This window comes from Narcine bancroftii, chromosome 10, assembly GCF_036971445.1.
Source record: "Narcine bancroftii isolate sNarBan1 chromosome 10, sNarBan1.hap1, whole genome shotgun sequence".
NCBI lineage: Eukaryota > Metazoa > Chordata > Chondrichthyes > Torpediniformes > Narcinidae > Narcine > Narcine bancroftii.
In genome coordinates this window covers 102,552,821-102,564,508 of record NC_091478.1, presented here as the reverse complement: position 1 = coordinate 102,564,508, position 11,688 = coordinate 102,552,821, and positions in this window count along the sequence as shown.

Sequence of the window (11,688 nt, the reverse complement as noted above, 5' to 3'; positions counted from 1 at the left end):
ATTGTGCAGGATCCAACTTTCAGTCTTCAATGTCGTTTCAACAAAGGATCAGCTGCAGCATCGAGTCCACGCTGCTGAAGATCCAGCTGCGCTGGGTGGGTCACGTCTCCAGAATGGAGGACCATCCCCTTCCCAAGATCGTGTTATATGGCGAGCTCTCCACTGGCCACCGTGACAGAGGTGCACCAAAGAAAAGGTACAAGGACTGCCTAAAGAAATCTCTTGGTGCCTGCCACATTGACCACCGCCAGTGGGCTGATATCGCCTCAAACCGTGCATCTTGGTGCCTCGGCGGGCAGAAACCTCCTTTGAAGAAGACCGCAGAGCCCACCTCACTGACAAAAGACAAACGAGGAAAAACCCAACACCCAACCCCAACCCACCAATTTTCCCTTGCAACCGCTGCAATCGTGTCTGCCTGTCCCGCATCGGACTTGTCAGCCACAAACGAGCCTGCAGCTGACGTGGACATTTACCCCTCCATAAATCTTCATCCGCGAAGCCAAGCCAAAGAAGAATGGAACTAATACTTGAGGCAATTTGTCATTTTTGTAATTCTTTAGAGAAAGGGAGGTCGTGATTGAGAGAAACACATCTGTTCCAATTACCTCAGATGACAGGGGATGACCACAAAATGTAGAAAAGAATAATATGTACTGTTTATTTAATATAGTTTACTTATTTTTCTTGTGTTTCAATACCAACTTTAAACAGTTCTGACAACCAGACCACCTAAAAGGAGACTTGGAGAGGAATCTAAAATGGGAAGCTGTTTGTGGAGCTGCAAGTAATTTTGATTCCATCAACAAATGTTGTTTTAAGGCAGCCCTTTTCAGTGAAGATTGATGTGCTTCCATTCCTATACTATGGGCTGTGAGGTCACCGATAACTCCTCTGCAAGAACGACAAGAACATCTCCATGATCTCCATCAGCTTCTCTGCTCGCTTTACACCGGTTTGTGTGGCTTGGTACATCATTTACAAATTTGCTCTCGATACCTCCTTAGTTAGCTGTGTAATAAAGGATGATGAATCAGCATGCAGGAGGGAGATTGAAAACTTGGCTGAATAGTGTACGAACAATCTTTCTTCTTTGGCTTGGCTTCGCGGACGAAGATTTATGGAGGGGGTAAAAAGTCCACGTCAGCTGCAGGCTCGTTTGTGGCTGACAAGTCCGATGCGGGACAGGCAGACACGATGGCAGCAGTTGCAAGGGAAAATTTGTTGGTTGGGGTTGGGTGTTGGGTTTTTCCTCCTTTGCCTTTTATCAGTGAGGTGGGCTCTGCGGTCTTCTTCAAAGGAGGTTGCTGCCCGCCAAACTGTGAGGCGCCAAGATGCACGGTTTGAGGCGTTATCAGCCCACTGGCGGTGGTCAATGTGGCAGGCACCAAGAGATTTCTTTAGGTAGTCCTTGTACCTTTTCTTTGGTGCACCTCTGTCACGGTGGCCAGTGGAGAGCTCGCCATATAACGCGATCTTGGGAAGGCGATGGTCCTCTATTCTGGAGACGTGACCCATCCAGCGCAGCTGGATCTTCAGCAGCGTGGACTCGATGCTGTCGACCTCTGCCATCTCGAGTACTTCGACGTTAGGGGTGTAAGCGCTCCAATGGATGTTGAGGATGGAGCGGAGACAACGCTGGTGGAAGCGTTCTAGGAGCCGTAGGTGGTGCCGGTAGAGGACCCATGATTCGGAGCCGAACAGGAGTGTGAGTATGACAACGGCTCTGTATACGCTTATCTTTGTGAGGTTTTTCAGTTGGTTGTTTTTCCAGACTCTTTTGTGTAGTCTTCCAAAGGCGCTATTTGCCTTGGCGAGTCTGTTGTCTATCTCATTGTCGATCCTTGCATCTGATGAAATGGTGCAGCCGAGATAGGTAAACTGGTTGACCGTTTTGAGTTTTGTGTGCCCGATGGAGATGTGGGGGGGCTGGTAGTCATGGTGGGAAGCTGGCTGATGGAGGACCTCAGTTTTCTTCAGGCTGACTTCCAGGCCAACATTTTGGCAGTTTCCGCAAAGCAGGACGTCAAGCGCTGAAGAGCTGGCTCTGAATGGGCAACTAAAGCGGCATCATCTGCAAAGAGTAGTTCACGGACAAGTTTCTCTTGTGTCTTGGTGTGAGCTTGCAGGCGCCTCAGATTGAAGAGACTGCCATCCGTGCGGTACCGGATGTAAACAGTGTCTTCATTGTTGGGGTCTTTCATGGCTTGGTCGAACAACTGAAAAGTGGCAAAGCAGCAGGTATGGATGGAATCCCCCCAGAAGTCTGGAAGGCTGGCGGCAAAACTCTGCATGCCAAACTGCATGAGTTTTTCAAGCTTTGTTGGGACCAAGGTAAACTGCCTCAGGATCTTCGTGATGCCACCATCATCACCCTGTACAAAAACAAAGGCGAGAAATCAGACTGCTCAAACTACAGGGGAATCACGTTGCTCTCCATTGCAGGCAAAATCTTCGCTGGGATTCTACTAAATAGAATAATACCTAGTGTCGCCGAGAACATTCTCCCAGAATCACAGTGCGGCTTTCGCGCAAACAGAGGAACCACTGACATGGTCTTTGCCCTCAGACAGCTCCAAGAAAAGTGCAGAGAACAAAACAAAGGACTCTACATCACCTTTGTTGACCTCACCAAAGCCTTCGACACCGTGAGCAGGAAAGGGCTTTGGCAAATACTAGAGCGCATCGGATGTCCCCCAAAGTTCCTCAACATGATTATCCAACTGCACGAAAACCAACAAGGTCGGGTCAGATACAGCATTGAGCTCTCTGAACCCTTTTCCATTAACAATGGCGTGAAGCAAGGCTGTGTTCTCGCACCAACCCTCTTTTCAATCTTCTTCAGCATGATGCTGAACCAAGTACGAACAATAACCTCTCACTTAATGTCGCTAAAGACAAGGACCTGATTGTTAGACTTTAGAAAGGAAAATCAGAGATGTGTGATTCAGTGATTATTGGGGATCAGAGGTGGAGAGGGTGAACAATTTTAAATTCCTGGGAATCATGATCTCGGAGGACAATTCCTGGTCCCATCATACTCATGGCATTGTGAAGAAAGCATGTCAGTGCCTCTAGGAGTTTGTGGAGATTTGGTAAATGATCAAAAATCTTTGCAAATTTCTACAGAGGTGTAGTGGAAAGTGTGTTGACCAGCTGCATCATAGCGTGCAATGGAGGCACCAATATCTTTGAGTGAGAGTATGACATATTATGCTCTCTCTCTCTCTCTCTCTCTCTCTCTCTCTCTCTCTCTCTCTCTGTCTCTCTCTCTCTCTCTCTCTATTTTTATATATATAATATATATATATATGTTTCAAAGGAGATAAATTGTGGCAGGTTTGTATGTAGGTCACATACAAACACTTCAAAACAGATCTCATTTAAAATGTCAAAGCTCTGCTCAAGTCAGACAGTTCAGGCTCCGAGTGCCTTTGCAGAAACTTTAAAGAATGCCTATAAGGACTTCACAAGTTGGTGTTAATTGGATGTGCTGTGAAGTAATGAATTATTGTTTTGGAAAGTAACAGATGAACAAGCTCAGAAGATTAGGTCCAGAGCCACAGTTTGAGTGCAGTTGGCTATTCTAAGAGGGTCATGTGGTTTTCTCTGAGTGTGTGTGTGTGTGTGTGTGTGTGTGTGTGTGTGTGTGAGAGAGAGAATTCAGTTAACAGCATTTGGAATATGGGTTGTGAGTTCTTAGTTCAGCCTGGTCAAAGCCCTTGTGGTCCATACAAGAGGAGAAGACTGTTTCACTTGAAATAAGGGAGACAAAAAAGAAACTCTGTGGTGACCTGAGAGAAAGAGGTTATCATCTGGAAAACCCTGATGGGGCAAGTTTCTTTAGCAAGACACTGAAGTGGCTAATCAGAAGGTATCAGTTGTGGGTGTCCAATGAGCAACAAATCTCTCTGAAAACCAACAAGAATCATCCTGAGCGGTTATTTCACCAAAGCCTGGTGAAATTCATAAATGTTAAATTCTTTGCACAGTATAAGAATTGCCTGCAACCAGTAAAATTTGGAGGAATGAGAAGTGAGATTGAACTGTGAATCAAAGAACTTTTCTGAACTTGCATACACATGCGCTTAGAATTAGAAGGGGGTTAAGTTAATAGTAATAAGAAAGTTTGACCCTGTTTTCATGTTTAAAGATAATTAAAAGTAACTTTTGTTTAAGTAACCATTTGTCTTGGTGAATTTTTATTGCTGCTGGGTTTTGGGGTCCTCTGGGCTCATAATAATAGCCCTGAAAAGGTAGTGGATATAGCCCAGTATATCACAAGCAAAACTCCCACCATCGAGAGTATATAGATCAGTGATTTTACTAATCTTACTAATCACAGAGCACCTATGGCATAGGGATTACTTAAGGTGGTATGTGAGTGGAAAGAAAATGTTTGAAAACCGCTCTTTTAATCGTACTTAATAGACTCATTGCCTGCCACATTGACCACCGCCAGTGGGCTGATATCGCCTCAAACCGTGCATCTTGGCGCCTCACAGTTTGGCGGGCAGCAACCTCCTTTGAAGAAGACCGCAGAGCCTACCTCACTGACAAAAGGCAAAGGAGGAAAAACCCAACACCCAACCCCAACCAACCAATTTTCCCCTGCAACCGCTGCAATCGTGTCTGCCTGTCCCGCATCGGACTTGTCAGCCACAAACGAGCCTGCAGCTGACGTGGACTTTTTACCCCCTCCATAAATCTTCGTCCGCGAAGCCAAGCCAAAGAAAGAATAGACTCATTATGTTCACATTTTCATAACTCCAAAGGAAATGGGCCAATGAGAATTTTTCTCAAGCAAAATATTTCAGTACAATTGGGTCTAGAGCAGTGGTACTCAACCTTCCCTTCCCACTCACATACCACCTTAAGCAAACCCTTACTAATCACAGAGCACTTATGGAATTGGGAATACTTAAGGTGGTATGAGAGTGTTAAGAAAAAGTTTGAAAACCTCTGATATAGATGGAATACTGCCATCAGAGAGCAAAAGCATTCAATAAGGGTCCATACCACCCATGACATGCTTTATTCTCACTGCTGCCATCAGACAAGAGGTATAGGTGCCACAGGACTTGTACCACCCGGTTCAGGACAGTTGCAACCCCTCAATCATCAGACTCCTCAACAACAAACTCAATCAGGGGCTAATTTAAGTTCTTTTACTTTGCTTATTATTAATTATTGAATATTTCTTTGTCTGTATTTGCACAGTTAGCATGTTTGCATTTCATTCTTTGTTTTAATTTCTCTCTTTTGTCTACATGTTTCTCTTCTCGAGTACAGTTTACAATTACCGATAAGTAGAAATTCTGCCTGGCCTGCAAGAAAAATAATCTCAGGGTTGTATGTGATATCATGTATGTACTCTTTGACAATACATTTGAACTTTGAAAATGTCCCACAGGTGAACAAAGTTGAGCATGACAGGGCAGATGGATGGATTAGTTGGAATTGGGCTCTGTGTACACCCATCATATGATTACTGGCGCTCAGTGCCTTTCCAGGTGCTCTTTCTGCCCGAATTGGGGAAAAAAAACTATAACTGAAGAATGATTTGATGAGCTTCAGTTATTTATGGTTTTGGAAGAGAGGAGGCTAAATGGTTGCTTAACATGAGTGTATAAAATGACAAAACATTGGTATGTGGAATTGAGGTGCTTTTATTTCTCAGCAGAAGTTTCAAAACAATTGGTGTTGATTTGTAAAGTTCAACAGATAAACTAGAGGGATAAAAAAGCAAGTTTTTTTTCAGAGTTTGGTAAGGATTGGAATGTACAGCTTGAATCTTCATCAATATTAATGAGTTCACAGAGACATGAAATGCCAAGGCCAGCAAAGCTATGGACCTACTATTGAAAGATGGGATTAGGTCATCAAACAAAGGATTTCATTGAATTGGAGAGCATGTTACATTTTTTCATTGAGATTTTGAGAATGCCCTTGCAGTGTTTTCTCTAGATGGGCGATCCCTTGCACTGACATAGCTTCGAATAGTATACTTGTGGGCCTCTGGGGTCAGGCATGGTTTTCCCACTGGAGCTGGTTATGATTTGCTGGTACTTTTCTAATTTGTAAATGGAAGGGTTATCCACATTTCTAAACAGACAGGAGAATAAGGATTGCTACTTTTAGGCCATAAGCTTGATACCAGGATAGCCTTAAAACATATTTCCTCAAAAATTGCATTGGCACATTACAGGTAATGGCGAATGTTGTAATTGACAATGAACTGCAATTGACTAAAATCACACCAATATAAACAGTGATGTTTGAAACAGATACATGAATATACAGATAATAGAGGGGTACAAATCCTGTAAAGGCTGAAAAGATTTAATTTGGCATCATGTTCAGTGCAAAAATCTCTTCCTGTGACCGCAGAGCCCACCTCACTGTCAAAAGACAAAGGAGGAAAAACCCAACACCCAACCCCAACCCACCAATTTTCCCCTGCAACCGCTGCAACCGTGTCTGCCTGTCCCGCATCGGACTTGTCAGCCACAATCGAGCCTGCAGCTGACGTGGACATTTACCCCTCCATAAATCTTCGTCGGCGAAGCCAAGCCAAAGAAAGATTGTTGTTTTCAATTCCCTTCACCCCACAGAAATGCATTGCTCCTTGTAACTTCCCAGTTATACAGTCACATTCTCCAGTCAATCCAACATATTGACAGACCCACCCTCACTTCCTCATCCTTTGAACTTTGATCAGCTCAGAATTGGGAGTCTTGTCAGAATGAATGTGTATTTGAAATTCATACTGACTGACAAATAGATCTCAAACAAACCACACAATGAACACTTGGGTCTGTGGGGCACTTTTCATCGGTCATCTCATCTCAACACAAACATTTTTAAACTAAACCATGGGTTTCCACTCAATAAAGGAGGATTTTCTTTGACTGACAGAAACCAGACAGGTGTTTTGTCCTTGCGCCTTTGCTGACAGTGGCCTGCTCTTCTTTGTTCATTCATTAAGTTAGAATTCTTTATACTCCATATTTTCAAATTATTTTCCCAATTTCTGACTCAATGGACACCTGAGGCATTTAGCTGATGGGAATGCACGATTCACATTTCTTTGCTCCCTGTTCAGTCATGGGTTGAAAAAAAGTATTTTGCTATTTGTGCACAGCAAAGCCCTATGTTTCATTTGTTTGTTTATTACTTCTGGTTCCCTTGACATTTTCCCCTTTCAACCATGTTGTTGCTGCTGCACCCAGCTCTGTAGACAAATCTTTAAGCTCAGCTGGAATCTGGCTGTCCTTTATTCCACCCCACACTAGGTCATGTTTGCTCCATGCAAGATTTTTGTCCATCACCTTGTTTTGCAGTTTAAAATGTTTTTTTAGGTGCTCCAATCTCTTGGGGATTATGTATCATCTTCAACATTCATTCTGTTCCCATCAGCATTTCCTGTTCTTCTTTTTTTTTTAAATTTTTTTATTTTTCACACCATAAATCACATTAGCCATGATATACACTATTTCTTTTTCACACATATACAGTGACTTTTTCTCCCCCCCCCCCCTCCTCCCAAGAGCATTTCGTGTTCTTCTGAAGGCAATGTGTGCATTCACCCCTTCATAACCCCTTATTGGTGGCAATGGTTGAAATTGCTTCGATTCCACTGTATGGGAATTCCCCAATAAACTCAGCTTTGGTTGTAATGTATCTTAATCCAACAAGAGTGGAATTTGTTTATATTGTTGCTTCATGTTCAATGATGTGGATTTGTTTCTGTTGTAACCATCTCGTATTCTTTTTTCTTTTTTTGGTTGGTGTACACCTTTCCTCCTGATTCCCATTGGCTTTAATTTTACAAGTGCTTCTTGATACCAGGGTAGATGAAATATAACCTTGAAGTAAAGAGTAATTACTGTAGAATTTGGATTATTTGTTCATATATGCAATACATTGGGAGCTGTATTGTCCAGGCCAAATTCAAACTGAATATTAGTTGTGGGTGCAGGTTGAATGCAATATTGATGATAGCTTCTATCTCTGCATTAGATTTGAATAGCTTTTAAAGAGTGGCCATTACTAAGTAAGTTTTAACCAGTGAAAATAAAACAATTTTAATTTTGGAAATCTGAAAAAAAAAGAAAATGCTGTAAAATCTCAGTAGGTTAAGCAGTATTTGTGACAAACAGAATAAAACAGAGTCAATTATGGTTTTTACACAGCTGCTGTGATCATTTCCCATCGACAATTTTCACACTTACCTTCCGGGGTGGCTGTTTACACAGGAAGGATGTTTACACTAAATACCTGAGATACTGTATTTCATAGGCTGGACATGGGTCGATGTTGACCGTGACGTAGACCCTGTATGGTACGTACAGCGTCACTGTCACGACTTTGTCAGTGACATCATTCATCTGCATCCAAAAAAGCCTCCAGACAGAAGAGCAAAATGACTTTTGATCCACAGATCATGTTGAAGTTAGCAGCGAGTATTATTTGAATGAACCTTAATTTTATGTGTTACATGCACGCACATTTAAAAATCCTGCAGAGCAGTGTCGCGAGTTGAACATGACATCACGCTTCATCATGTACTTCGTATTTATTAGCCCGTTGTGAACCACCTGCAGTTCAGTTTAGACTGCAGGAAATCCGCAGAAGTGTCTTGGGCTGCCGCAGGAAAAGTTTCAGAACGGGGATGAGTCATTCATTAACGTTCTTAACTTTTTACACAGCCTGCGTTGTGGGAATTTGGCAAAAATTTCCTGTTACACGGTGGCTGTGTAAAAACCATAGATCCTTCAGCTTGAAGGCCCTTCATCAGAACTTGCAGATCTTCATTTGAGGTACAGTTACTTTTGGAGGAAAATAGCTGGAATGTCAGTAAAAAAAACATTCTGAAAATATGAACTAAAAACAGAAGGAGGATGAAATAAAAAAAACTTGATTAAACAGAATGGGAATAATTGTAAGAATTGGGACAAGTCTGATGAACTTAATAGCCTCCTTGTACTGTAAACATTAGGAGCAGGAGTAGGTCATCCAAACCTTGAAGTTTGCTTTGCAATAAATAACATCATGCATGTTCCCATGACCCTTGATAGTCCAAAAACATATCTATTGAATGCAGTTTGCGATTCTTCTTCCACATCCTGCGAGAAAATTCCAAAAGTTTACCAGCCTGCAAAGACATTTTCTTTCGTCTCACACTGATATGGGTATCTCTTTATACTGTTCTAGATTCCTCAAGAGGGAAACATCCTCACAGAAGTTACACTATAATTCCTCCTCAGAATATTATACATCACTTGTGCTTCTAAACTTAGAAGAGCACAAGCTCCATTTACTCAAATGTGATTTTAATATTTTCGTACAAGCTAATTGGTCTTCTACCATTTTTAATAATAGATCTCTTTATTAAAAGATAAACTTTGAGTTTTGTAGCTTATCCTTCATATCATTTGGATTTTAGTTTGAGTGAATTATTTACCAGAAGGTCCTCCAGTTTCTGGATTTTTGCTTCCAAAAGGAAGGTAACAATTGTTGAAATTTATAAAAATTAAATGTCATAATTAAAAATGTATTTTATTTTTGATCTTGGGATATGATTGCCATGCCACTATCTCACAGGTAATGGTGATTCAATTGTGGCACTTGGAATTGAATGAAGAAGTTTAACCCAATAATACTGTATTAATAGCAGTGTTTGTCCTGAATGTGATGGTGTGACTTGGAGGGGAACTGTTAATGATGGTTTTGATTTATTATTGGTGATTATGTAATTCTTGGAAGGACGGCACGGTTAACATGGCAGGGTGATACGGTTAACTTAGGGGTTAATGCAACACCGATACGGCGCCAGCAATCAGGACCAGGATTCGAACGCCATGGTGTATGTCAGGAGTTTGTACGTTCTTTCTGTGTCCATGTGGATTTTCTCCAGGAGCTTCCATCATTCAAAAAGGACTGGGGTTTGTAGGTCAATTGGGTGTAATTGGATGGCTCGGGCTTGTGGCGTAAAAGGACCTGTTAACTAGCTGTCTGTCTAAATTTGAAAAAAATGAAATGACATGGAGGAATGTATTGCTGTTAATATAACAGTGGCTAATTGCTGCAATGCCTCCTTTAGATTATATTTAAAACAGACAAACTGCTGACAGAAAAGAGGTCGCAAACTGTTTCATCCTTCACATTGTCAAACATTTAGGATTTTTCTTGTAGCTGCACCAGATGGACAAACAATCTTGCTGGCATACAGGCCAATTAAGTTGCATTGCATACCCAGTGGTGATGACTCACACAAATTTAAGAATGATGTCATAAAGAAGAACATTCTTTAAGGGATGTACTACAAACTATTTATAATTGCACTCTCTGGTTGGCACCCTAACTAGAAAATGTAGTTGCTAATTAAGTTCTGCCTGCAGTGTCAGAGAGGAAAAATTGAGGTGGAATTATCAAAATTATTATTTGTGGTGAGTATCAATGATAATATTCCAAATTAATTATTGTCTTCTTCAGTATAGGCTGCTTCCAATTCTTCAGACATGATAGATAATGGATTTGTGTATGAGAGAATCAGTTGAAGAAGTTAGGAAAATGGAATTAATGCGATTGTTATCCTAGGAGCAAACATGTACTGTGGGCTGAATGACCTCATTTTTTGTATCCTGAAATTATATACAAGAGAAGTGGCAGGTTAACAAAAATTATGAATGATTTCGCTCTTCCCATTTGCCAGACATAAACATTGGGGAAAGCATATGGTGTGGGGGCAGTTGGCGGGAGGAGGAGGGAAGAATGAAGGCAGAGACAGGTGATATGGTGATATGAGAACACAAAGCCTACCAGTGCTGCATTCTGATAAGTAAGGAAGTTTCTTCACAGTTAGCTATTTTTTAAACTGAGCAAATAGTTACATCTGGAATTCACTGATTACAAATGTGGTGGAGAGAGAATCATTCAATTTCTTCCAAAGGAAATTGGTTGGATACTTGAGTGAGAATAATTCAACAGAGCTAATGGGAATGAGCAAGTCAATGAGATGGATGGAATATCTCTATCAACCTATTAGTCGGTTTGCATAAGAATCCCTCTCACTGCATGAAGTATTTTGTGGAAAATAAAGTTGGAACATAAAGACAATGAGGTGAATGACTCTCTTCTGTTCTTGAACAAAACCATGATTGGCATTGAAGGAAAGTACAGTAGGGGTTGGAAGAACATTTTGGAATATATTATTTGATTTACCCCCTGGCATCCTAACCAATACTGACTTGTCCCCCAATCTCAAGAGAAATAAATTATCTGGGCAGTATCACATTTCTGCTTAGTTGAACAAAGAATAAGCAGCAGGAAGAACTCAGTAGTTCAGTTTAGGTCGGAAACCTTTATCAAGACTAAAGTAGGTCAAGTTTCTCTATTTCGTGGCTGTATTAAAATTGGTTGCCAGATTTCATTCAAAACAACAATTAATCTTTTTAAAAAATCATCATTGTGTGTAAAATATTCATCTGGAGTTATAATCTGTCAAAAATGGATCTACCTTTTTGGGATGACAGCCTTTCACAAGAACTGAAATTTCTTCAACCATCTGCAATCCTTTGCTTTAGATCACAGTGTGTAAAGACATCTGGGATGTCTGGATTGTCATATACCTTACATTTTTCACAGGGAATTCTTGATAGCTTCAATCTGAAGAGACATCATTTT